General features: G+C 46.8%; 1 long non-coding RNA gene across 2 annotated transcripts; it reads right to left on the reverse strand.

The window, feature by feature from the left end:
- Positions 1-1944: 1944 nt before the first annotated feature.
- On the reverse strand, positions 1945-25817 carry LOC109577950 (uncharacterized). 2 transcript variants are annotated; one of them, XR_011563760.1, is made up of 5 exons: positions 24212-25817; positions 11085-11254; positions 8651-8696; positions 7816-8001; positions 1945-6717 (listed from the first exon to the last, which is right to left on the reverse strand). It is a non-coding gene; the product is annotated as an uncharacterized lncRNA (long non-coding RNA). The 2 variants fall into 2 exon arrangements; XR_011563759.1 differs by lacking the exon at positions 11085-11254 and having other exon boundaries at positions 2771-6717.
- Positions 25818-25979: the final 162 nt, after the last annotated feature.

A 25979-nucleotide genomic window follows, 5' to 3' on the forward strand; every position in this document is an offset into this window, starting at 1 on the left:
TGAAGGAAGTAGAGCCACTTTTACTTATTGAGCGTCTGCTATCATCTTTTTAACCCTTCCAAGGATCCTTGGGGGTACGATTATCTGTTAGAGTGGTGGTGGTGTTCAGTCGTCCAGTCGTGTCTGACTCTTTGAGAGCCCATAGACTGAGCATGGGAGAAGGCAATGGCACCCCACTCCAGTACTCTTGCTTGGAAAATCCCATGGACGGAGGAGCCTGGTAGGCTGCAGTCCATGGGGTCGCTAAGAGTCAGACACGACTGAGCGACTTCACTTTCACCTTTCACTTTCATGCATTGGAGAAGGAAATGGCAACCCACTCTGGTGTTCTTGCCTGAAGAATCCCAGGGATGGCTGAGCCTGGCAGGCTGCCGTCTATGGGGTCGCACAGAGTCGGACACGACTGAAGCGACTTAGCAGCAGCAGCAGCAGACTGAGCACGCTAGGCCTCCCTGTCCTTCACGACCTCCCAGAGTTTGCCCAAGTTCATGTCCATTGCATCGGTGATGCCATTCAACCATCTTATCCTCTGACGCCTTCTTTTCCTTCTGTTAGAGTTACCCCTCATGTTTGGCAAAACTTTTACCGCCCCTACATTCTGTATTGTTGTTGTAATAACAAGTTTAATAGTTGCAAGAGATGTAGTTTCCCATATCCTGTAAATATGTTATAAAATCTTATTAGAAATTTTACCTAAATTTTCACATGATTTGTTTTTCCTTCAAAATCCTGATTCCATCCATATCTCTCACAGAATTTTGTCAAGTTGTAACACATTTATACTTGAGTTTTTTATTGATAATCCTATCATACTTTGCAACAGAATATGTATAAAATTTAAATTAGTATTTACTTCCCTATAACTAGAAAGTTCTAAGTGTTAAACTTTTTCCTCTGGGTTAAATCACTCCAGACAGTGACTACAGCCATGAAATTAAAAGACGGTTGCTCCTTGGAAGGAAAGCTATGACCAATCTAGGCAGTGTGTTTAAAAGCAAAGACAATGCTTTGTCAACAAAGGTCCGTGTAGTCAAAGCTATGATTTTTCCAGTAGTCATGTATGGATGTGAGAGTTGGACCATAAAAAAGGCTGAGATCCAAAGAACTGATGCCTTTGAATTGCGGTGCTGGAGAAGACTCTTAAGATTCCCTTGCACTGCAAGGAGATCAAAACAGTCAATCCTAAAGGAAATCAATCCTGAATATTCACTGGAAGGACTGATGCTGAAGCTGAAGCTCCAATACTGTAGCCATCTGATGCGAAGAACTGACTTACTGGAAAAGACCTGATGCTGGGAAGGACTGAAGACAAAAGGAGAAGAGGGCAGCAGAGGATGAGATGGTTGGTTGGCATCACCGACTTCATTGGACATGAATCTAAGCAAACTCCAGGAGATAGTGATTCACAGCACAGGGAAGCCTGCTGGTGTGCTGTAGTCCATGGGCTCGCAAAGAGTCAGACGTGACTTAGCGACTGAACAACAACAACAACAAATTCTCATTACAATTATTAGTAATACACGATTGATAAAACTCCTATATATGTGCTTTGGTAAAGAATTTTTAGCAACTTAAAGTAATTTATTGGAAATGAATCCTTTACTCATATCTATTGAGTTTTTTAAAAATTAATTCAGGTATCTATAAATGAGATCATTGCTAGAATGAGACAGGATTAGGTGAAAATACAGCAAAAAGGTGATTTAGAGTAGAATCCATAACACATTACCTGTTTACTAAAATTTTATGGGCATGTGGTGAAAATTAATAAGGTCAAAGAGGAAGTAAAAAATGAATATGCATTTACAGTACCTAAAAATCATTTGGCAAGAGTTAATGAAAATGTTTATCCTGAAAATCTGAATAAAAGTTAAGAAAATGCAAATTTTACTCTTGATATTGAACTCTTTTACTGGGAAATACAATGTTAATTGTCAGAGGTGGAACTTTCTACCTCTTGCCCCTAGAAATAAAGCAAACTATGCAACAGACAGGTGGTCTTGAATGAGGAGGCATTCCCCAATAACATACTTTCAAACTGTATTTCAAACTGTCCCTTTGCTTGGAGCAATTTAGCACTTAGAACAGTGCCTGGTGTTGAGTGTCTGGGTCTGTTCTGCCTGCTATAACAGAATGCCACAGGCTGGGTGGCTTATAAACAAGAAGAATTTATTTCACATAGTTCTGGAGGCTGGAAGTCCCAGCTCTAGGTGTCACCAGGTTCTGTGTCTGGTGACAGCCCACTTCCTGGTTCATGTGTGTGCTAAGTCTCTTCAGTTCAGTTCAGTTCAGTCGCTCAGTCGTGTCTGACTCTTTGTGACCCCATGAATCGCAGCACATCAGGCCTTCCTGTCCATCACCAACTCCCGGAGTTCACTGAGACTCACGTCCATCGAGTCAGTGATGCCATCCAGCCATCTCATCCTCTGTCGTCCCCTTCTCCTCCTGCCCAGAATCCCTCCCAGCATCAGTCTTTTCCAATGAGTCAACTCTTTGCATGAGGTGGCCAAAGTACTACAGTTTCAGCTTTAGCATCATTCCTTCCCAAGAAATCCCAGGGCTGATCTCCTTCAGAATGGACTGGTTGGATCTCCTTGCAGTCCAAGGGACTCTCAAGAGTCTTCTCCAATACCACAGTTCAAAAGCATCAATTCTTCGGCGCTCAGCTTTCTTCACTGTCCAACTCTCACATCCATACATGACCACAGGAAAAACCATAGCCTTGACTAGACGGACCTTTGTTGGCAAAGTAATGTCTCTGCTTTTGAATATGCTATCTAGGTTGGTCATAACTTTCCTTCCAAGGAGTAAGTGTCTTTTAATTTCATGGCTGCAGTCACCATCTGCAGTGATTTTGGAGCCCCCAAAAATAAAGTCTGACACTGTTTCCACTGTTTCCCCATCTATTTCCCATTCAGTCATGTCCAATTCTTTGCAACCCCAGGGTAGCCCGCCAGGGTCCTCTGTCCGCGGTCTTCTCCAGGCAAGAATACTGGAGTGGGTTGCCATGCCCTCCTCCAGGGGATTTTCCGGACTTCGTCTCTTATGTCCCCCACGTTGGCAGGCAGGTTCTTTACCACTTGCGCCACCTGGGAAGCCTATGCCAGTTCATAGATGCCATCTTTTCGATAAAACCTCACATGGCAGAAAGCTCACTGGGGTCTTTTATTAAGGACACTAAACCCATTCATGATGACCTTATCACTTTACAAAAGGCCCAAATACCTCCGAATACCATACCTTGGGGTGTTAGGTCTTAACTCATGAATTTTGGGGGCATGCAAACCTTTGGTCTGGGTCCCTCTGAGTGTCTTGTAAAGGAGAGCAGGAAGACATGAAGGAAGGCCAGCAGAGGGCTCCACTGCCGGCGGGGTCCCAGGTTTACCTGCTCTAGGAGAGACAACATGTGGAATTGGGGCAGCTGGGAATTCGTGCCCTTAAATCTTTCTGAACCCTCCTTTCAAAGTCTTTTTGTGCCCGTGGGGGTCTCAGTCTGAAGACCGCTGACTTACTCTGCGATGAGCTAGTATTTCAAGCTAAGGGAAGCACAGCTAGGAATTTCCAGCAGGTGGCGCTGCAATCCCGCCCTTGGTAAAGGATGCTTTGCGGCCTGCTTGGTCCGGACAACTCTGATCTTCCTTTAAGGAGCTAAGTAAGCAGGTTTCTCTTCTCTGCCGGATTTTTTTGGGGAACAGGGACGCTAAGAGAAGACAAAGAATGAGGTGTGTGGAGGGATACTTCCTGAAGAGAAATGATGTGGCTTCTGAGAACTTAGGGAGTACAAGCATTATGAAAGTTACTGTCGATTACAGATCCTTGGATAAAACATTAGATCCTGCTTCCAGTCACTGCGATTTTCTGTTGACCCACCAGTGACATCACTCCAGGGTAAGGGCCATGCCCGGTGTGTCTTCTGAGCCCTGGGTTAGGCCTTTAGCTTGAGGGGGAGGGAGAACAAGCAGATGCTAAGACGTAAGGTGCTTTGTAGATGGGGCCGCCCACAGACAGCTGGGTGCCACGCACGGCCACGGCCCCTGGACGCTGGTATCCACCCTGATGGCCCAGCAGTTACCTCAGAGCCACAGTACTGGTGGCTTTGGTTCCTGCTTTAGGTGAGTCTGCTTCCACTCTCTACTTGGACTCTGAGAATTCACTTCCTTTGTCTCAAGTTAAAATTTCTCAAAAGACAGCATTTGATTAGTTTAGCAAGCCACCACGAGGAGTCAATTCCTCTGCCAGGAAGAAGGCCTGGCCAGGTTCTCTCCAGGCCAGCGGCCCACATGCTGATGGCTGCTTCCGGGTCATGCACCCCCGGTGCAACCCCAGCCTGGCCAAGGGGGTGACGTCACAGCTCAGCGGGGCACTCTGTGCTGCAGGGGTCTGAGATGGATGCGGTCTGCCCTGGACTGTGGACGGGGCATGACCACGGGCCCCGCCAGCCTGTCCTGCTCCCAGCGCAAAGGCACGGAATAGGAGAATCTTTTAGCGGGTGGAACTCTGGGGCAGTTTGCTCCAGCTCTCCGGTGACTCCGGCAGAAGTGGCAGCAGTTTCCATCCCATGTGGGGTCAGGTCAGGATGCCATTTCTGTATCTGAGAACACAGAACTGCCCTTCTCTTCAAGACAAAAGCTCCCCCTGACTTAGCATCAACTTCCTGACTTAGTGGTTTTCAGGAAGGCACTTTCATCCAAGAATCTAGAGGTGCCAACCTGGGTAGAGAGGTGTGAGCAGAGGTGGAAACGAGAGCTTTTAAGTCACTGCTTTGAAGAAAACTCCAATTACTCTGGTGCTGCTAAGTCACTTCAGTTGTATCCGACTCTGTGCGACCCCATAGACGGCAGCCCACCAGGCTTCCCCATCCCTGGGATTCTCCAGGCAAGAACACCGGAGTGGGTTGCCATTTCCTTCTCCAATGCATGAAAGTGAAAGTGAAGTCGCTCAGTCGTGTCCGACTCCTAGCGACCCCATGGACTGCAGCCCACTAGGCCCCTCCGTCCATGGGATTTTCCAGGCAAGAGTACTGGAGTGGGTTGCCATTGCCTTCTCTGAATTACTCTGGTGACTCCAGCCCAAAGTGAACAACAACTAGAACAGCAGCAGCAGTGGCTAAGCCTGGTCTTCACTTTTTAAATCAGCATTTCCGGCTCTCTGGCCTGCAACGATATGAAACCTTAACTACGAGTATATTTAAGAATGTCATTTTAATGAATTCATAAAAACCCCTGCCATTTGCTCTTCTAACCCAATGAAATCTACGTTGACTATGCCAAAGATTTTCAAGGTCAAAGAGCTTGAAAGAGCTTCAAGATGTAAGGCTCTGCTGTTCCCACTAGTGTTTACGAGCTTTCTACAATAAAATCACTGTGGGGAACTGGAATACGTGCCCATGTGCCACATTTACATTTAGATGCCATGGTTCTGGCTCCTGCCTCGTGCTGTCGTGTACAGATATTCAGGGCAGTCTCCTCTGCTTTCTGGAAGGTTTTCTGAGCCACATGGTTCTCACTGGAGACCGAGTTCGGCTGTCGGTGTGTCAGTTTAGGGCTGAATTTTCTGTTTTCTTTTAAATGATCTAACTTACTTTCTGGCTGTGCCGGGTCTTCCTTGCTGCGTGGCCTTTCCTCCAGCTGCAGCGAGTGCCGGCTGCTCTCTAGTGGAGACACGCGGGCTCCTCATCACGGTGGCTTCTCTTGCTGCAGAGCACAGGCTCTGGGGCACGCGGGCTTCAGAAGTTCCAGCTCATGGGCTTCAGAGCACAGGCTCAGTAGTTGCTCGGGCTTAGTGGCTCCATGGCATGTGGGATCTCCCCAGATCAGAGATCAAACCTGTGTCTCCTGCATTGGCAGGCGGTTTCTTTACCACTGAGCCACCAGGGAAGCCCTGAATTTTCTTTTTTAACGCTTGCCTTTTCAGAGAGATGGTTTTGTTGATGATCTCAATTGCCACACAGATCTTCACGTTGTAACACTTTTGGAAGGAGTGTTCTGAAAATCACAGTTGTGTCATAAGCACACAAAGCTGTAACTGAGAACGCTGAACGTGGGCCGCAAGTCCCGAATTAGTCTAGTGCCTGGCATGCAGCAGGTGCTCACTAAACATGGAGAGTGAGTGGACAGAGGGATGGACGGGTTAAGCTATTCTTCCTTTGGTTCTGTCCTCCCCTGCCTCGGGTGGTACTCTTGAACAGGTGTATCTTACAGGTGGAGTGACCTGGAAGGAAATTCACAGTGCCGTCCCTCCCCCCAGATACCCTGCATCGGCAGCAAAATTATACATACACCAAATTATACATGCAGAGCACTGAATACTCAGTCTTACTCATCATCTGAGGCTAGGCCTCTGAGTAAATGTATAAAATCCTACTTTTAAAAGTTACAAATGTCCACAGGCAATCGAATGCCTTGGAAACTCCATCCAAAGTAAAAAAAAAAATTAAAAAATATGACTCCCTCCACCCCCGCTTCACCCTCCAACAAAATTTCAACACAAACCAAAATCTCTGCCATACATATGGTCCTTGGACAGAAGGGGAAAAAGCCTCCTCCTCAATTCTTTTACAGATTTTCAGATGCTATGAATTGTTACCAGCTTGGTATGTGACGTTTATTTGGAGTCTCCAAATGGTTTTACATTATCAGGAATCCTTGAATGAAATCTCCAGGTTTAGTCTAAACCTCAGTGGTAGTAATATCCCTTCAGGTCTTGCATTAATTAAATCTAGGAAAAGTACATAAACATTCATTTAGAAGCGCTATTTCTAAAGCATGTAATACTTACACGCTCACAAAGCACAGTTCCATTCTTGATTGGATGTCTGCTCCTCAGAGCAGACATGGAGGCGGTTTTTGTTTCCCTCTATGTCCTGCTACCTTTCTGCTTATTTTCTTTCATTCAACCTTTATAATGACTATGCTGGTGGGGGCGGGGGGAAGGGATTTCTCTGTCTACAGTAATGATAGCATCACCTTGATTCTTATCGAAACCCTGAAAGACAAGGGAATCCAGGACTTCACCTTTTTTTTTTTTTTTTTAAGTATGACTCTTAATATACAAAAAAGTTAACTGCCAGAATTTCCAAAAAGTTCCTTTTTCACTTGTAAGAACATTTAACATGAAGTCTAATCTCTGGACAGATTTGTAAGAACACAAATAGGTACCACGTTGATGTCTAGGGCTGATTAATCTTGCACAACTGAAATCTCACACCCCCTGAATTCTAGCTCCATACTTCCCCCTCCCCAGCCCCTGCCCGACACCCATCTGCTCTCAACGGGTCTGACTATTTCAGATGCCTCAGGTAAGTGGAATCACATAGCATTTGTCCTGCATCTGGCTTCTTTCCCTTAGCATAATGTCCTCAAGGGTCATCCTTTGTTGCATACATAAAAAAGATTCCTTCCTTTTTAATGGCTGAATAATATTCCCTTATGGGTTTCCCCGGTGGCTCAGTGGTAAAGAACCTGCCTGCTAATGCAGGAGACAGGGGTCCGATCCCTCGGTTGGGAAGATCTGGAAGAGGGCATGGCAACCCACTCCAGTATTCTTGCCTGGAGAATTCCATGGACAGAGGAGCCTGGTGGGCTACAGTCCATGCAGTTGCAAAGAGTTGGACATGACTTAGTGACTAAATAATATTCCCATATATATATATATATATATATATATATACACCACATTTTCTTTATCTGTTCATCTGTCATTTAGCTTGTTTCAAAAAATTAAAAGTAGAGTTACCATATGATCCAGCAAGCTCACTTCTGGGTATTTTATTCAAAAGAACTGAAATTAGGATCTTGGAAAGATATTTGTACTCACATGTTCGCTGCGGCATTAATCCCAACAGCCAAGACATGGAAACAATTCAAAAAGCATTTCAATTTCCATTTGGCACTTTTTAAAAATAAACTTCACAAAGTTGTTTGCTTTTTTATACTTCAGAGAAAAACATTAACTTCTTATCCAGTAGAGAGAAACAATGGCCCAGCATTTGTAAGTAGATATCTGGAGAAGAAAAAAGAAAATTGAAGTCATTGCGGTCCATCACATGGAGGGAAATTTTTGAAAACACTTGGAGGTCTGAAAGGGGAACGCTAAGCAGCACCAGGCCTCCCTGGTGGCTCAACTGGTAAACAATCTGCCTGCAAGAGACCCGGGTTCGATTCCTGGGTCAGGAAGGTCCCCTGGAAAAGGGAATGGTAACCCACTCCAGTATTCTTGCCTTAAGAATTCCTTGGACAGAGGAGCCTGGCGGGATATAGCCCGCGGTTGCAAAGAGTCGGACACGACTGAGCGACTGGCACGTACGTGTAAGCAGCACTTGCCAGCCCCACACTCCAGCACAGGGATGAGCTTAGAGACTCAGGGTGTCCGGGCCACAGCAGGTCAGGGTGTAAAGGTCTGGAAAAGGAATTGGGAGGACTGCTCATCAAGTTTACCTGCCTGGGCTCTATTTACACCTCTACCTTTATTATGACACTAACCTCAATAAAAACGATCTATTTTTCACTTTAGTCTTTTGCATCTATTCCACTCCAGGTGTGTCAATTTCCACACCACTGTGGCAATTTCAAACTGACTTCAGAGATTTGCCACTAATAATGCTAACTGAGATTTGTCATCATTGATACAATGACAAATTGTCAGGACTCACCTGTGAACTGGTGATGAGTCTTCTGGGTTTATATCATCTCTCTAGGCTGAAAGAAGACTAGTGTGAACTTCTGAATCATAGTTTTAAAGTACCCAAATATTTAAGGATTACATTTACTAATTAATCAAGAAAAAACTTTTTAATGTTTAAGCCTGCTCCAGCACTCCCCATCTTGCACTGATTACCTAGAAAGGATCCAGATGCTGAGTCTAATTAAAAGCATACAACACTTGTTGTAACTTCAGATTTAAAATAAAGAGTATTAAGCATGATAGAAACATGTTTGCTCACCAGAAAGTATACCCATTTATCAATAATTCACAGTAGATTTCTGCCAAAACAGTTCTCTAAATACATGTTCTATCTTGTGGTCCGTGATCTGTTACATTTTCACCTGTTTCTAAGTAAGTGCAGTTAGGTGATAAGGGTTTCCATTTTCCATTTTTTTTTGTTTTGTTTTGTTAGACTGATTCTCCATTTACCTTTTGGTTTCTTATTTGAGAAGCAAAACATGTACTTGGGGAGTTGTAAAAATTCATGATTTGTTTACACTTTATTGGCAGTTTGAGGCTATTTTCCCAGCTTATTTTTTAAGTGAGAGGGGAAACAAAGCAACAAAACCTGTTCTATTTCAGAATATAAGCAGTTTTAAAGCCCCTAGACAAGCAAAGGGAAATTGAACGTTCCAGCAAATATCAAGAAGTCTGATCTAATATTCTAGCAAATACCAAGAATTCTGCGTGTTTTGGACAACTGCAATTTGTCCAAAGCTGGAAGAATAGATGATGCGGGAGAGGTGAAGCCCGCTAAATAGTTCTGTATCTAATGCACAAACTCTGCAAACACAGACTGAAATTCTGTTTCTTCCTCGGGAAAAGCAGAATAACCAAACGTGCAGAGAAGCGTCCAGATCCGTGACCGACATTTCTGCTCATGTTCAGACACTTGCCTCCTGCGGTGCCTGCAGGCAGAGGTCAGCTGGCTGCTTGGGCAGAACAGGGTTTTAGCCGGAGTGAGTCGTGCGCACCTCTCCTGGGCTCACGGGCTCTCGAGTCTCACCTCTGACAGTGACACACGCTGTGTCGCTGAGCTTCAGGCACTGACACAGGCGGGGCTTTTCCTCTTGCACTGCTGCATGAGTACTCGGCCGCCCCGAGACTGTTTCTCAAAGTGACTTACACATACGTGCCTGTTAGGTTCTGGGGCTGCTGCAGCAAATGGGGTGCTTAACAAATAGCAGAAATGGGTCATCTCCCAGTTCTGGAGGTGAGAAGTCGGGGATCAAGGCATCAAGGCCTCGGCAGGGACATGATCTCTTTGAAGGCATGGGGAGGACCCCTCCTGCCCCTCCCGCTATGGTGGCCCTTGGGGGCCCAGGCTTGGAGCCACAGCCTCCAGGGTCTGCCTCTGCCTGTGCCCTGCCCCGCCACGGCCTCTCCTTTCCTCATCTGGACCCCAGTCACCGATTTAGGCTCCCCCCACCCTGCCAGTTCAGTTAAGACCTCATCTTCATTAATTACATCTGCAAAAGCCATGTTCCCAAGGAAGGCCCCACTCAGAGGGTCCAGGCGGACATGAGTTTGGGGGGACACGACTCCAGCCAGTGAGTGTGTGTTTCATCATCACGGGCTGCGCGCAGGCTGGACACCCCCACTGGCAAGTCCCCTTCTTCAGGAAGCCGCCATGGCCCGTGGCCCCCCGACGCCATCCTGCCAGGCCTCCATGCACCGAGTCATCCCACAGACACCCCGACAGTCCGGGTTTCAAGCAGTCTCTGACCCATGCTGGCACCTCCAGAAGGAAGAAGAGAAATAGAAAGAGGAAGAAAAACAGGGGAAAAGGGACTGTCTAATGGAGAGGAGGCATGGAGGCAGGAGAATGTAGAGCAGGGCGTGCAGTGGCCGCAGTGTCTGGGTGGGAGGCCTGGTCAACCCCTGGGCCTGCGCACACCGCTGGAGCCCAGACGTGCAGAACGAATGACGGGTGGAGCTTTGAGTCAGATGGGGGCATCTGTCCAGCAGGGTCTTTGGCTCCTCCTCACATCCCCCTACATGTGCTGGGAACAGCCCCAGGAGCTCCTAGAAGATAAGCCTCTCGCCGCCCGCTTTCTAGAACCCAGTGAACACAGAACACGTCAGTCCCTCCCCAGAGGGCTAAGGCCACCCTGCGGGGCATCACGGCGAGGAGGCAGCCAGGGCTGGACCCCGTGCCCGCGCCTGGCTGGCTGCCACCAGCAGAGCCGTGATGCGACGTCCAGGCCAAACTGGAGAAGATAATCCCCTTGGAGTTAATGACATGCAAAGCCCAGGGCTCCTCTCCCACAAGCCCCTGCTAAATAAATAAGTATCCACTGTGTGCTGAGTTTTTATTCACAGTTTTGTGTTCCTTTCCCTAAAGAGATCCCCTAAATTCTAAGACCTCAGGGCGTACAAACCTGGGCCCAGGCTGGGCAAAGGACTGACAACAGAGCTGCCCAGACCCACCAGCCAACATGCTCGGGCCCCCAGCCTGGATCCCAGCTGCTGCCTCGAATCCCCACTCGGACGACACGTGGGCTTCATTCCGGAGGCATCTGCCAGCTCCTCCTGACTCAAGTTGTCCTGTCTGTTTTAAAATAAAATTAAAAAAAAAAAAAAAAAACGCCTAAACAAAACGGTAACCTTGAAGTGTAATTTTAAATTGATAAAGACTTTCTCAGGTTCAAGAGGGAGGTCATGTATGGATACCTATGGCTGATTCATGTTGATGTATTGTGGAAACCAATACAACATTGTAAAGCAATTATCCTCCAAGTAAAAAATAAAAATAAAAAAACTCATTTATCTTCTCACTCTACTTAATTTTACAGAAAATAGAAAGGAAGAAACCACATGTACCCATAGTTCCACTATTGCATTTAGCTTGGCTTCTCGATTATCCTTGAGAACCATCTCAGCCTATGGAACATCCCCTGGGAAACCTTAGAAAACACAGCTGTCTCCCTAGGGGCTCCCGGGGGTGGGGGACGGTCCTCACACAGAGGGTGGAGGCTGGGATGGGAGCCCCAAGACTCCCAAAGGCCCCAGGCTACCAGCTTGAGGACCACTGACAGGATCCAGGCTAGTTTATCTGGTGTGGCTGTGTCCTCAGGAGAGGCAGTTGGGAGGGAGTGGGGTTCTGTCTTCTTGGGGAGGGTGATGGCGGGGAGGTAACGGGGATGTTCTCATCCTCCTCCTCCTTGCTGAGATCCCTAGGGAAGGCTCTTCTTCCTTGGGAGCTGTGGATCCAGAGAGGATTTGGAGCAGGTGGGGGCACAGGGCAGGGTATGGAGGGTGCTGAGTGTGGATGTGCTCTGAGCACCGGCGGGGAGCAGGCCAAGGGCCAGGCCAGGTGGACTTGCTTCTCCATGGGAAGGAGAGAAGGAAGAGCTTGAAGGTGAGGGCAGAGGATGGAGTGTGAGTGCCAGATGGAGTCTCAGACGACGGAGGAAATCGTGGGTCAGAGACCAGCCCCGGGAGATGGCCCCAGTGTCAGATGACAGCCTTCCTCATCCAGGGAGCCCTCTTCCTCCCATGGCTGCCATTTATGTGTGAAAGCCACCCCAAGGAGTTGTGCAGTGCACAACCTGAGCCACGGTTCTCACCTTTCTTCCACAATGGGGTGAAATGAATAAGAGAAGACAATTTGGGGAAGTCACAAATATGTAGAAATTAAACAACACACTTCTTATTAATCAAAGAAGGAGTCACAGAGAGTTATAAAACACTCTGAGATGAATTAGAACAAAACCACAACATGCCAAAACTTACAGGCTGCAACTTAAGCACTGAAATAAAGCAATGGAAGGAGTGAAATGTATAGATGCAAATGTCTATATTAAAAAAGAAAAAAGATCTCTAATGAATAACCTAATCTTCTACATTAAGAAATAAGAATAAGAAAAGCAAACAAAATCCAAATCAAGCAGAAGAAAGGAAGCAATTAGAGGTTAGAGTATAATAAATGAAATAAAGAATAGAATAACAACAGAGAAAATCAACAAAACCAAAAGCTGGTTCTTTGGAAAGACCAGTATAATCAACAACCTTTAGTTAGACTGACCAAGATAAAAAGAGATGATGTAAACTATTAACGTTGGGAATAAAAGAGGGGACACCACGGCCAACTCTACAGAAATAAAAAGGACCACAGGGGATGCCATGAACCACCATACGCAAACAGATCAGACAACCTAAATTGAACGGATAAACTCCTAGGCAGGCAGAAGCCGCTGAAAATGACCCTAGAAGAAATAGAAGATCTGAATATGCTGATACAAAGTAAAGAGATTGAATCAGTGATTTTAAAACTTCCCACAAAGACAAGCCCAAGTTGGTTGCACTGGTGATTTCAACCATGTGTTAAAAGACGAATACCAACACTTCATAGCTCTTGCAAAAAAAAACAGAAGAGGAGGAAGTACTTCCAGCATCATAAGCCAGTATTACCTTGACACCAAAACCAAAGATCACAAGAAAAGGAAACTACAGACCAATATAGCTTATGATACAATAAGGCATATTAACACAAGAACCCTTGAAATGCTAGCCAGCTAAATCTAGCAATACATAAAAAGAATTACATAACATGACTGAGTGGGATTTATCCAAGCAAGGTTGTGGGTAGAATGAACAAGATGCTTCAGAGCCTTTATATGTATACTATAATATGCATTTATACAAATATTTATTGCCTGAAATACTTGCATCTTTTAAAAAGAAGAAAGTGGAAAATCAGTGAACTAAGTTTCAGACTTAAGACATTAGGAAAAATTATCTATAGATCAACTGAAAAAAAAAATAGATGTCAGGAAAAGAACAAGAGAACTCCAAAAAAAATCTAAAAAGGAAGAGAAAAAAAGAAAAACCATATATCACCATAAGGTATAAGAAGGCTGATCAAGCCAAATATTGGTCATTTAAAACTTCTGGTAAATTCCTTAAAGAAAAAGAAGAGTAATAGTGAATAAATATATTATAAATGAAGAAGAGGACAAGACTGAACAGGGGAGCTGTTAGAAACTATAAAAATTTACTACATGTGGCAAGAAAAATAGAAAGCTCAAATAATCCTAAAGCCATTATAGAAAAGTAGGAGTAATTTAAAAATTTCCCCAAGAGAATACAAAAAATTTTTTGGCAGATCCAAAAAATTCTGCCAAATTTTCAAGAAACAGATCATTCCAATCTTATAGAAGCTCTCCCAGAAGAAATGCTCTCCAAATCATTCTAGGAGGCCAGTATAATTTTGATACCAACACCAGATAAAAACAGCGTGCAAAAGAGAAATTAGAGCCTTCTTTTACTCATTAATATGGATGAGTTCTAATAAAATATTAACTGAATCTAACTGCACATGAAAAAGGATAACATGCTATGATCAAGTTGGAGTCAATGAATTCAAAGGCTCTTTAATATTTTCATATCTATACATTTGATCTATTACATTAAGAGATCAAATGATCGTAAGTGGTTATACATATATATATAGCTATATGTACATATATATAAAACCATGTATGATCATATCAACAGGAGCAGAAAAAGGGCATGATAAAATTCAACATCCATTTATGATAAAAAGGCGCCTTAACTTGATAAAGAATATGTATAAAAACATACAACAGGGGCTTCCCTGGTGGTCCAGTGGTTAAGAATCTGTCTTGCAGTGTAAGGGACACCAGTTCAATCCGTGGTCCAGGAAGATCCCATGTGCTGTGGAGCAACTAAACCGGTGCCTCACAACCCCTGAGCCTGTGAGCGTAGAGCCTGTGCTCCACAGTAAGAGGAGTGGCTGCAGTGAGAAGCCCACGCTCACCACGACTGGAGAAGCCGCCCTGTGCAGCAACGAACACCCACCATAGACAAAAAATAATCTTAAAAAAACCCCTTACAACATAAGTCACTATAAATGGGAAACTAATGGAATTATTCCTTTTAAAGGCAGAAACAACAAAGTCGGAAACAACAGGACGTGTGTGCTGAAAATACAGAATCTGTAGGCTGCAAACTAAAAATGTGATGAAAGAAATCATAGAATACCAAATAAATGATGAAATGTTTTATGTACATGGATTGGAAGACTGAAAACAGTATAGGTGTCAAATCTTCCCAAAACAGCCTTCAGATTTAATGCAATTCCAAGCAAGACTGCAGAAGGATTATTTTGTGGATATAGACAATCTAATTTTTAAATTTATATAGACAGGCAAAAGAATTAGAAAAGTCAGTTTTGAAAAAGAAGAAAATTGGAGGAATCACATTTCTCAACTTTATGACTTACTGTAAAGACAACAGTAATAAATCACACCAGTGTATATCAGCATAGGGATAAGCACATAAATCAACGGAAGAGAACAGAGTCTAGAATTAGACCCACATAAATACAGCCACGTTAATTTCTGACAATGGCAAAGCTGCAGTTCAATGGAACTAAGATAGTCTTTTCCAAAAACCAGTGTTAGAAAATCGGACGTCCACATGCAGAAAAAGGACCTTATCCCGGGGCTTTATTACAAAATTAACTGCAAGACTGAAATTGGCTGTTAGGAGAATGAGAGACTAGCTCCTCACTGCGGGAAAATACCTGCCACATATCTGTTAAAGAACTTTTATCCAGAATACATAAGGAACCCTCAACTTCAACAGTCAGAAAACTCTAAAAATTAGGAAAAGACTCTGAGCAGACACGTCCCTAAAGAGGATCCACAGACAGCAAATAAGCACATAAAAACATGCTTGACATCGCAAGATTTTAGGGACATGCAAACTGAGGTCTTGTGCATTGTCTACAAGCCTTGCAGGCCTCTTCACGGCAAGGTCATCTCGGACTGTAAACTCCCAGAGGGCAGGGGACTTGTTCCCTCTACAACGGCTGGAATACAGGAATCCTTACCACAGCAGGTCTGAGCGGGGATGCAGAGCCCCCAGAACTCTTGGCACTGCTGGAGGAGATGGGAAATGGTGCAGCCACCTCGGGAGAGGATTCAGACAGCTTCTTATAAAGTTACTGGAGAAGAAAAAGGCTACCCACTCCAAGTACTCTGGCTTGGAGAATTCCATGGACCATATAGTCCATGGAGTCGCAAAGAGTCGGACATGACTGAGTGACTTTCACTTCACTTTATAAAGTTAAGCAATCCCAATCCTAGGTATGACTTTCCTAGAGAAATGCACGTTCACACAAAATCCTGGACATGACTATTCATAGCAGGTCTATTCATATTCACCCCAAACTGGAAAACAACTCAGATGTTCTTCCACAGGTGGACAGATAAGCATCGATATATCCACACAGTGAAATATGACTCAATAATATACAGGTATAAGTCACTGGGCTTCCTGGTGACTCAGTGGTGAGGAATCCGCCTGGGATTCCCAGGAACTGCAATTGCTGAGCCCAAGTCTGAGCGCGCTGGAGCCCGTGCTCTACAGCAAGAGAAGCTATCGCTTTTCACAGCCGCTAAGTCTGTGCACAGCCACTAGACATAGCGCCCGATCCCTGAAACGAGAGAAGAGCCCACGCAGCAATGAAGACCCAGCACAGCCAAAAATAAGTAATAAAAAAATTTAAAATAAAGTAAACGCCAGCCTGAAATATGAGCCAAGATGGCTTGTCCATTCAGTCCCCATGAGGTTGAATAACAACAACAAAAAGAATAAATTGCTGATACAAGCAACTACTTGTATGAACCTCAAAAGCATTATGTTGCATGGGAGAAGCTGGTCTCAAAAATCCATGGTTCCACTTCCATGACTGTCTCAAAAGGATCAGTTCAGTTCAGTTCAGTCGCTCAGTTGTGTCTGACTCTTTGCGACCCCATGAACTGCAGCATGCCAGGCCTCCCTGTCCATCTCCACTCCTAGAGTCCACCCAAACCCATGTCCATTGAGTCGGTGATGCCATCCAACCATCTCATCCTCTATCGTCCCCTTCTCCTCCTGCCCCCAATCTTTCCCAGCATCAGGGTCTTTTCAAATGAGTCAGTTCTTCGCATCAGGTGGCCAAAGGATTGGAGTTTCAGCTTCAACATCAGTCCCTGCAATGAACACCCAGGACTGATCTCGTTTAGGATGGACTGGTTGGATCTCCTTGCAGTCCAAGGGACTCTCAAGAGTCTTCTCCAATACCACAGTTCAAAAGCATCAATTCTTTGGCGCTCAGCTTTCTTTATAGTCCAACTCTCACATCCATACATGACCACTGGAAAAAACCATAGCCTTGACTAGACGGACCTTTGTTGGCAAAGTAATGTCTCTGCTTTTTAATATGCTATCTAGGTTGGTCATAACTTTCCTTCCAAGGAGCAAGGGTCTTTTAATTTCATGGCTGCAGTCACCATCTGCAGTAATTTTGGAGCAAAAGGATAAAGTTCAGCAATTCCCAGGGGAGGAGGGAGGGGAAGCGCAGCATAAGGGGGCTGTTGGGTGGTGGAACTATCCCACGTACACAGTTACATGACTCCACACACGTGTGAAAATTCCCAGACTGGTACACACGCCCACGCAAAAGTCAGTTCTGCTGTATGTTGGTTTAAAAATCAAACACTAGAAGCTAAGATCAGTTGGAACATGCACCGATGATTATTCCCATGTACTTTCAATGATAAGTATTTTCAAAGTCCTCATTATAGCAGAATTCCTTAAAGTGCCCGATACCAGTTATCCATTTTCTTCATTTATACAAATTTGATTTATTCACAGGGAAAAAAATAATGTAGGAGTCAGACATGGATTGGAATAGGAAATGGCAACACACCCCACAATTGTTGCCTGGAGAATCCCGTGGACAGAGGAGCCTGGAGGTCTACAGTCCGTGGGTCACAAAGAATCGGACACGACGGGGTGAACCCAAGACATGGATGCTTATTACTATTAATTCTAAACAACATCGACAGGAAGATTAAAAAATAGAAGACAGAAGGATTCCTGGAAGGGAAGAAAGCAAATCATCGTATTTGCAAGTCGGGGGGAGGGAGGCTAAGAAACACACAGTAAAGGGATTGCACCCCTCCTCAGTGCAGATGTTCTGGACCAAGGCTGACCTGAGCCAAGAAAGGAGGGCATCTGTGGATGACCTCTGGACTGTCGTGTTGAACAGGATATTGTTTTAACACCGAAACTGACTAAGCTGTGAGAATTGCCAGACAACCGTCAGGAGCCAGAAGCATCGAAAACACCACGTTATGGGAAAAAAAAAGACCAGGAAATCAGCTTGCTGATTGCTCTGAACGGGGACAAGCCTATTCATTATGGTGAGGAGATGGTGAGGAGATGTGGAAGCAACAAAAGCTTGGGGCCAGGACTTGAGACCGCCCCACCCTGGACACCTTCACTACATCCACCTTCCACCGGCTGAGAGAGAGACATGAAATGCTGCAACTTCCCAGCTCACAGTAAATAAGACCAGTGCCTTCCCTTCCTCCTTGGAATTTACAATCTGAGACCACTGTGATGTGAAGGGCGGGAGAGTCTCAGAGCCTAGATCTTCCCCATTAAAACCGAGACCCGTAAAAGCAAAGGAGCAGAAGGAGCGAGCGAATAAGGGAAGAAAAGGACATGAGAGAACGAGAGGACCTTGACATGAGACTGAACAGGGAGCCAAGATGCCGCAGAAGCTGCTGGTGAGGGAACGAGGTGAGTTAACTGGTCTGCATGATGAAAGACAACTTTCCTCTCCCTCTGGCTAGAGTCACTCGAGTATTTGCATCAACTGGCATTTGTTGTATGAGATTTTCTTTCTGAGTAATCCTGTACCTTGGCAAGCATGTGAAACATAGTTTTTGTAACTTAAGAAAAAACATTGCTGGTATCTGTTAGCTGCAATCAGAACAGCCCTTAACTGTGCTTTGGAGAGAATCCGTTTTCTGATTTCACAGAAGCCACCGTGCTTTATCAGCAGGCTCACTTTCATTGTCGTTTGATGTTTTCCGTTATTAACAATCATGCATTTTAGCGGGGACTCACACAGATGTTAGTCCACCCGTGTTCACAGCAGGATTATTCGCGACAGCCACTGATTCGTGGAATCAGTCCAGGTGTCTGTGGAGAGATGAATGGACAAGCAAAATGTGGTCTAGCCATCCAATAGAACATGACTCAGTCGTGCCACCTGCTGCAACAGGGATGATCCTTGAAGACATTACACTCAGCGAAATCCGCCAGCACCAAAGGAAAGACGCTGCAGCATTCCATCTATAGGGTACATGGAGTAGTCAAACTCTTAGAGACAGAATGTAGAACAGTGGTTGCCAGGGGCTGGGGACAGGGAGGGATGGGATTTTATTGTTTAATGGGGACAGAGTTTCAGTTTAGGAAAATAAAAAGTTCTGGAGATGGATAGTGGTATTATTTGCGCAACAAAATGAATGTCGTTAATGCCACTGAACTAAACACTCAAAAACCTTTAAACCATTAAAATGGTAAATTTTAATGTTACGTATATTTTACCACACAAAATTTTGTTTCCAATTGGGAATTATGTACGTTTCAGTTTATTTTTCACGTACTGGTTGCTTCTAAGTGTTGGCCACCAAGAATAAAGCTGCCGTAAACATCCTCGTGCAGATTTCTGTGTGGAAACAAATCCTTTGGGTAGATACCAAGAAGTGCAACTGCTGGATCATGTGGTCAGAATATGTTTACTCTTGTAAGAAACTGCCAAACTGTCATGCGAGTGGATGGAGCCGCTTTGCATCCCCGCCAGCAAGGCATGAGCGCTCCCATTGCCCCACGTCTCACCAGCACTGGGCTTTGTCCGTGTTTCGGATTTTGGCCATTCTCATAGGTGTGCAGTGATATCTCACCTATGTTTTAGCTTGCAGTCCCCTGAGGACACGTGATGCTGAGTGAATTTTTTTTTTAGTGAGGTTTGTGAGCACATACTTGAATGGCACGAAAACTCAAGATATTTGTCGAATGTGATTTAATTTTCTTTTGGCTAGTTCGTGAGAAGCAGGGGAATACTCATCACTGGGAAAGCTAAATCTCTTAGGCTTCCATGCAGTTAACTTAGGGCCAAGGGTGATCTTTACAATCCCGTAGCTGGGGGAGGGCACCTCGCTTCCAGTCTCGGGTCACTACAGGCCTCAGCGGGCCCTTCAGGCCTCTCAGCCAGCTTCCAGGACGACGGCCCATCCTAGCTCCACAGCGGCATCCAGCCCCACCGCACGGAGCTGACAGCTGTCTTTTCGGGCAAGGAAGCCGACTGCCGCGCTCTGGGTCCCGGGCCCTTCAACGGCTCCGTGCTGGGTCGCCCTGTGCCCTCTGACACAGGGCCCCTGCTCCCCCCCTCTGCACCTCCGAGTCCTCCCCCTGGAGCCCCGAGACCCCCTCACTGCTTGTGGCACCTGCCCAGCCATCTAGATTCCCCTCCAGGACGGCCCCCCTCAGGGTGTCGCCCGACGCCCCTCCCCGGGCTCCACCTGCCAGTGTCTGAGCGCCGGAGTACATGCGCATCTCACAGACCTGCTTCTCTCTGACTGGAAAGAGCAGTGTCTCCTCCTCTTGAATTCCTCGGCGTCCAGCCCACTGCCCCAAGGAGCTGAAAGCTGTCTGAGGGGGTTAATGCTGGGAGACGCTGTCTGGGCCGCGGGCTCGGGGCATACATCCGCCTGGATGCAATTGCGCGGTCTTCTCTCTCACAAGGCCACCCCTGTCTGTCATCAGCTCTTGGAGAGCCAAGGTTCACAGCGCGGGAGGGGAACAGGGTGATGAACGACACTACGGTTTCTCATAGGCTGACACCCAATAACCTGCTGAGAAGACCCTGATTCCAGAACCATCGGTATTTTCAGGATGTGTATTTGGCAAAGCAGCAGCAGCTGAGGTTTCAGGCTCTTCTGACTTCAGGGACCCAGGCCCTCCAGAGCCAACGGCCTTCTCCTTTCACCTGCTGGTGATGGAGACCCACCAGCAGGACACAGCTCCATGCTCGCTGAGCAGCAGACGACGCCAGGCACGGTTTACTGTCTCAGCACACTCCACGCAGAGCAGCTCGTCATGTGCCAAAAGGAAGTATTCTGGCACATCACTCTTTCCTAAGAGCCCGGGGGTAGGAGTCCAAGGCCAAGTCGCAGGATGCATCCTTTCCCCGAGAGGCGCTCTCACAGGAACGGAATGGGCTGGATCCCGTCTTTCCCGAGAGCTCCGTGATGACTGCCCCGCACCCGGGGTGCAGGCTGGAGCAGGGGCGCCCGCAGAGGGGGAGGAGCTGTGATCACCCCCATCTCTCCTCTCGTACTGGCGGGAAATCCCCACGAGCAGCTGTGTCCCCAACCAAAATGAAAATGCAAGAAAGGAGGCCAAAAATGGTTGGAGAGCTCCTCAAGCTTGTCTCAAACAATGCAGTGCAAGTGTGTGGGTGGTCAGGAGACCCCAGGGTCTTTATACACCAAGGCGAACCCTGCAAGGAACATGGTGATGCGTTCTGTGTGAAGATTTCAGGCTAAACTCAACACACAGCAAAGGCATCAGGAGAACAGCACAGCGAAGGCTGCAGAGAGTGGTTGTAGAGTCTCCTATTCAGTACTGCACAGGAAATCGAGCCGCGAGCATGCAGGTCTCCAGCTCACAGACCCTAACCAGCGTCACTGGTGCCCCAGACCACGGGGCAAGGAGTCGCAATCAGGGCCCTGAGAGTGCATTTTCCTCGTGAAGAGCTATCATTTCACTTCCAAAGGCCAGAAGTGGCCCCGCAGGTTCTGTGGTAATTCTTTCCTGTCCTGCAGTTTGGTCTTTTTAATGATAGAACTGCATTTCAGGCCAAGCTAGGCATGAGCTAAAACCTGTAGTTTTGCAAAGGGCTGGTAAAGCAGATAAATATCTGAAATGTTCCTGGCCTGAGGCAGGATACGACAATAAATGATTGTGAGATGTTCAAACACTCCACCTGCTTACTCCCAAAGTGGGCAATTCCAACATGGAAACAGGAATTAGAAAATCATGCTTAGGGACTTCCCTGGTGGAACAGCGGATAAGATCTACCTGCGAATGCAGGGGACAGAGTTCAGTCCCTGGTCTGGGCAGCTTCCACATGCCACAGGGCAACTAAGCCCACGCGCCACAAATACTGAGCCTGCATGCTGCCACCGCCGAAGCCCACGCGTCTAGAGCCTGTGGTCACGATAAGAGAAGCCACCCCCACGAGAAGCCCGTGCGCTGCAAGGCAGGGCGGCCCTGCTCGCCGCAACTAGAGAAAGCCTCGTGCAGCAGCGAAGAGCCAAATATGAATCCATAAATGTTGTTTAAAAAAGGAATATCACACCTAGAAGCAGGTAAGTTGGCCTCCAACCCTGTACTCCCACTAACAGTTTTTTTTTTTTTTTTAAGTGTATTACTCTCTTCTGTAAAGTATTAGATAACATTCACACGCTGCCAGGTTGCTGGGAGAACTGTATGAGTTAATATGTGGGAACATATCACGTATTATACACACTGAGGTCTATTTGTTGTTGTCAAAGTCCTTTTAGGAAAAAAAGTACTTTAATAAGGTCATACAAATGTAGTAGGGAAAGCCGCTCAGTCGAGTCATTTATGAAAAGTGAAAGTTGCTCAGTCGTGGCTGACCCTTTGCGACCCCATGGACTATACAGTCCATGGAATTCTCCAGGCCAGAATACTGGAGTGGGTAGCCTTTCCCTTCTCCAGTGGATCTTCCCAACTCAGGGATCGAACCCAGGTCTCCTGTATTGCAGGAGGATTCTTTACCAGCTGAGCCACAAGGGAAGCCCCCAAAATGTAGTAGAATTGAGCACTCAGCTCAGTTCAGTTCAGTTGCTCAGTCGTGTCCAATTCTGTGACCCTATGGACGCCAGGTTTCCCTGTCCATCACCAACTTCCAGAATTGAGCACTGCTGCTAAGTCACTTCAGCCGTGACCAACTCTGTGCGACCCCATAGATGGCAGCCCACCAGGCTCCCCCATCCCTGGGATTCTCCAGGCAAGAACACTGGAGTGGGTTACCATTTCCTTCTCCAATGCATGAAAGTGAAAAGTGAAAGTGAAGTCACTCAGTCATGTCCGACCCTCAGTGACCCCATGGACTGCAGCCTACCAGGCTCCTCCATCCATGGGATTTTCCAGGCAAGAGCACTGGAGTGGGTTAATAAACCTATATATCTAGTACAATTATAGCCAAATCTATAGAATTTTACTCTTTCTTCCAGGAAAGGCCTGTAAGCAAAATATTCATACTCTGTTCTCAGTGACAAGTTCAACCGTCAGTAGATGAGTTCAGAACCCAGAGGATATGTTCAAACACATTCCTAACCCCATGACGTGTCTGGATCTCTCCATTTAGCCTAGGGAAATCAGAAAGATATACTTCTGTGTTAAAAGCACTTTCTCAAGAAAAATTCCACGGGGAGCTCAAAGTTTTCTGATATTTCAGAGGAAAAGCTTGGAGGCATATTCCACTCACTTTTTAGCAGTTCTTTAAGCACCTCCTGTGACTAAGGTACCCGATTAGATGCTGGGAGACACAGCCCTTACCCTCAAGTAGCCTCTGGTATAATGGAGATTAAATGAACACATACAGTGCCGTCTAACTGCAGAGGGAGAACAGACACACCCTGGTTACACGGGCTTGCTTTAGTGCTGCCTGAGTGTGGGCACAGGGCCCTGCGGCCCGGGTCCCTTTCTTCGGCTCAAAGGACTCCTTGCCTCATCTGGTTATAAAGAGCCACGCTTCCACCTCCTTCAAGACAAAGGAAAACCACCTTGTGCATTTCTCTGTGAGCAGAGCGTGACTGGCGGGATCATTGCCCTCAAGCCTGTTCTAAAGTTATGACTTCAGTTTTCATAGTTTGGGAAAGCAGCTCTTGGATTTCATTGTTGTTTTTTTTTTTAGGAGTCAAACATTATTCAGATCAACTGGAAGTGAAGCCTGCACTGGGCCAAGCCATTCCCAGCATGACTCTGCCTGAACCTAATCCTGACCTGCAGCGCCCCCACCAGGCCCCCCCAGGCTGCCAGGAGCTGGGAATTCCTGCTGGTGCGCCGGGCAGGCAGGACTCAGGGGAGAGGAGACCAGACTCGTTTTTCCTTGTTGGTTAAGCCAAAGCTTCATGTTTTATTGTTAGTGTAATTATTTTAGTTGTCTGCTGCTCTAGCGGAATATCTAGTACCAAGGGGACAGCTGGCCTGTAAGGCACCATCATGCGAATCCCCAGAAAAGCCCTCTTTGCCCAGGTCATTTAAAAAGGCACCCCCTGTGGGCGGATGGAGCCCCCAGGCCCGGTGGCCTGAGCTCTGGTGACCCCAGCCCCATCCAGCCCTCCTTGGCTTTGTGCAGTGTGCAGACTGAACAACAGAGAGGCAGCCAGCTTAGGTTCTGTATTGTAGGCTCTAGAGAGAACCATCACTTCTGTATTAAAACAACACTCATGTACGTCAACTATATTTCAATTGAAAGAATGCTGAATGTTTAAATGCTCTCTTTACTGTGGGATTATCTTTTTCTTTTTTCAGTATACTTTTCTTTATAAAATTCCCAAAGAAGTATTATTAAAAATGTATCTTAAAAACGTACCAAAGTAGAACTTACCTTGAAAATCCTATGTTAGTTTTGATTTCATGTTTTGCTTTTCCCCGTGGTTTTCATTCCTAGATTTTAAAGGATAAGTGTTAACATTTCTTTATCTGAATCTTCTTCCTATCCTTGCCCATAAAATTCCTGGGAAAGAGAATCAGCTTTACATCATCAAAGAGATTTTAAAGGATGCCTCCTTTGCTCCATGACTGTTTTGAAAGAAAAGACCAAGTTCTGACACAGCGGCCTAGAGAAATATCCCCATGGGGTTCTTCTGGTGGATGGGTTTCCCAGGTGGCTCAGTGGTGAAGAATATGCCTGCCAATGCAGGAGATGTGGGTTCGATCCCTGCGTTGGGAAGATCCCCCGGAGAAGGGTATGGAAACCCACTCCAGTATTTTTGCCTGGGAAATCCCATGGACAGAGGAGCCCCGCAGGCTACAGTCCATGGGGTCACAAACAGCTGGACAAAAACAAGAAGGAACTCGAACAGGCACTACTGCGACCAGGGGAGTGAACCCAAATGCCAAGTGTCTATTGCATTAGGGAATAGTTGCTGTGTACCCAAAGTGTTCCTTAGGGCTGAACATTTAATTGGATGTTTCATAATTCCTGGAGACTCCACCAGTGAGCCACGAAACTCAGAGCGAAACCAGAGAGTTGCAGAACAGACTATGTTAAGAAGCCAGCTTCTCAGGGGTAATTACAGGATGCTTCATAAGGGTGAAAGCAATTCTCTTAGCTCCTTGCTGCGGGTGGGGTGGGGAATTGGTGAAATTCAGGCGCAGCGCCGTCGGGTGGGGTCTGACCTACCAGGACGCGTTGCCTGTACAACAGGCGGTGAATAAGCTTTTGTTGAACTTCTGGGGCGGGGCGGCTTTCACGGGCCTTCAGCTGTGACAGCTGACCCGCCCAGGACTCTGTCTCTTTAGGGGAGAAACGCTTACAGGGAGCGTAGAGCCGCTGGGGAGGGGTAGGGGCGGGCTGGCAAGAACCAAGGACAGTTCTGCAGGCCGGGGCTCCTGCCCACTCTATGTAAACCACTGCCGCTGGACGTCGAAGCTTGCTCCCCAAAGGCCGCCGCAAATACACATACATGCAGACTTAGATACACACTCGGGGAACACTTTCTTCTCCACTGGCTAAGGGAATCGGTTAGAGAGTGCGGTGCTTTTTTCACCCCAGGAAAGGCGGTCCTGGAGTTCTGGGCAGCCTTGCCGGGCGGCCGTGGGATTCAGGAGCTGCCTAGAAAGGGTGGGCGGGGGTCTCCACGACGTTCGCAGTCTGTCCTGGACTCCCGATTCGGAACCTCACCCCGGGGAGTGCTCGGAGGAGACCCAAGTAGAGGGAATGGAGAAGTCTAGTAGAGAGGTAAAAGTGGGTGCAGCCACAGCAACCAGGGGTCTAAGCGGTGGGGGAATCCGTAAAAAGAACTAGTCGCCGGTGTGGACAGAGGAGCCGGGAGTCTAAACCCGGGAGAGCATGAATTCTGCTCAAGAAGGGATCGGTCTTCTTGGGGAAAAGGTGCAAAGTAAGAAAAAGTGGAAATGGTGGCGGGGTGCGGCGCGGAGCAGGGCGCGCGGACACCCCATGGCCCCCTGGTGCTCTGGCCAGCGCGGCTTGTGCCGGCGGGACTCCCCACCCCACCCACCCCCATGACGGGCCGGGCGCCGGCCACCCGGCCGTCTCCCCTCCCTCCCCTCGCGCTGCCTCTCCCCCGCGCCCCCTCCCCCGCCGGGCGGTGGAGCCGCGGAGCCCGGACGCGGGCGCGGGGCGCAGGCGG

This window comes from Bos indicus, chromosome 24 (assembly GCF_029378745.1).
Source record: "Bos indicus isolate NIAB-ARS_2022 breed Sahiwal x Tharparkar chromosome 24, NIAB-ARS_B.indTharparkar_mat_pri_1.0, whole genome shotgun sequence".
Classification (NCBI taxonomy): domain Eukaryota; kingdom Metazoa; phylum Chordata; class Mammalia; order Artiodactyla; family Bovidae; genus Bos; species Bos indicus.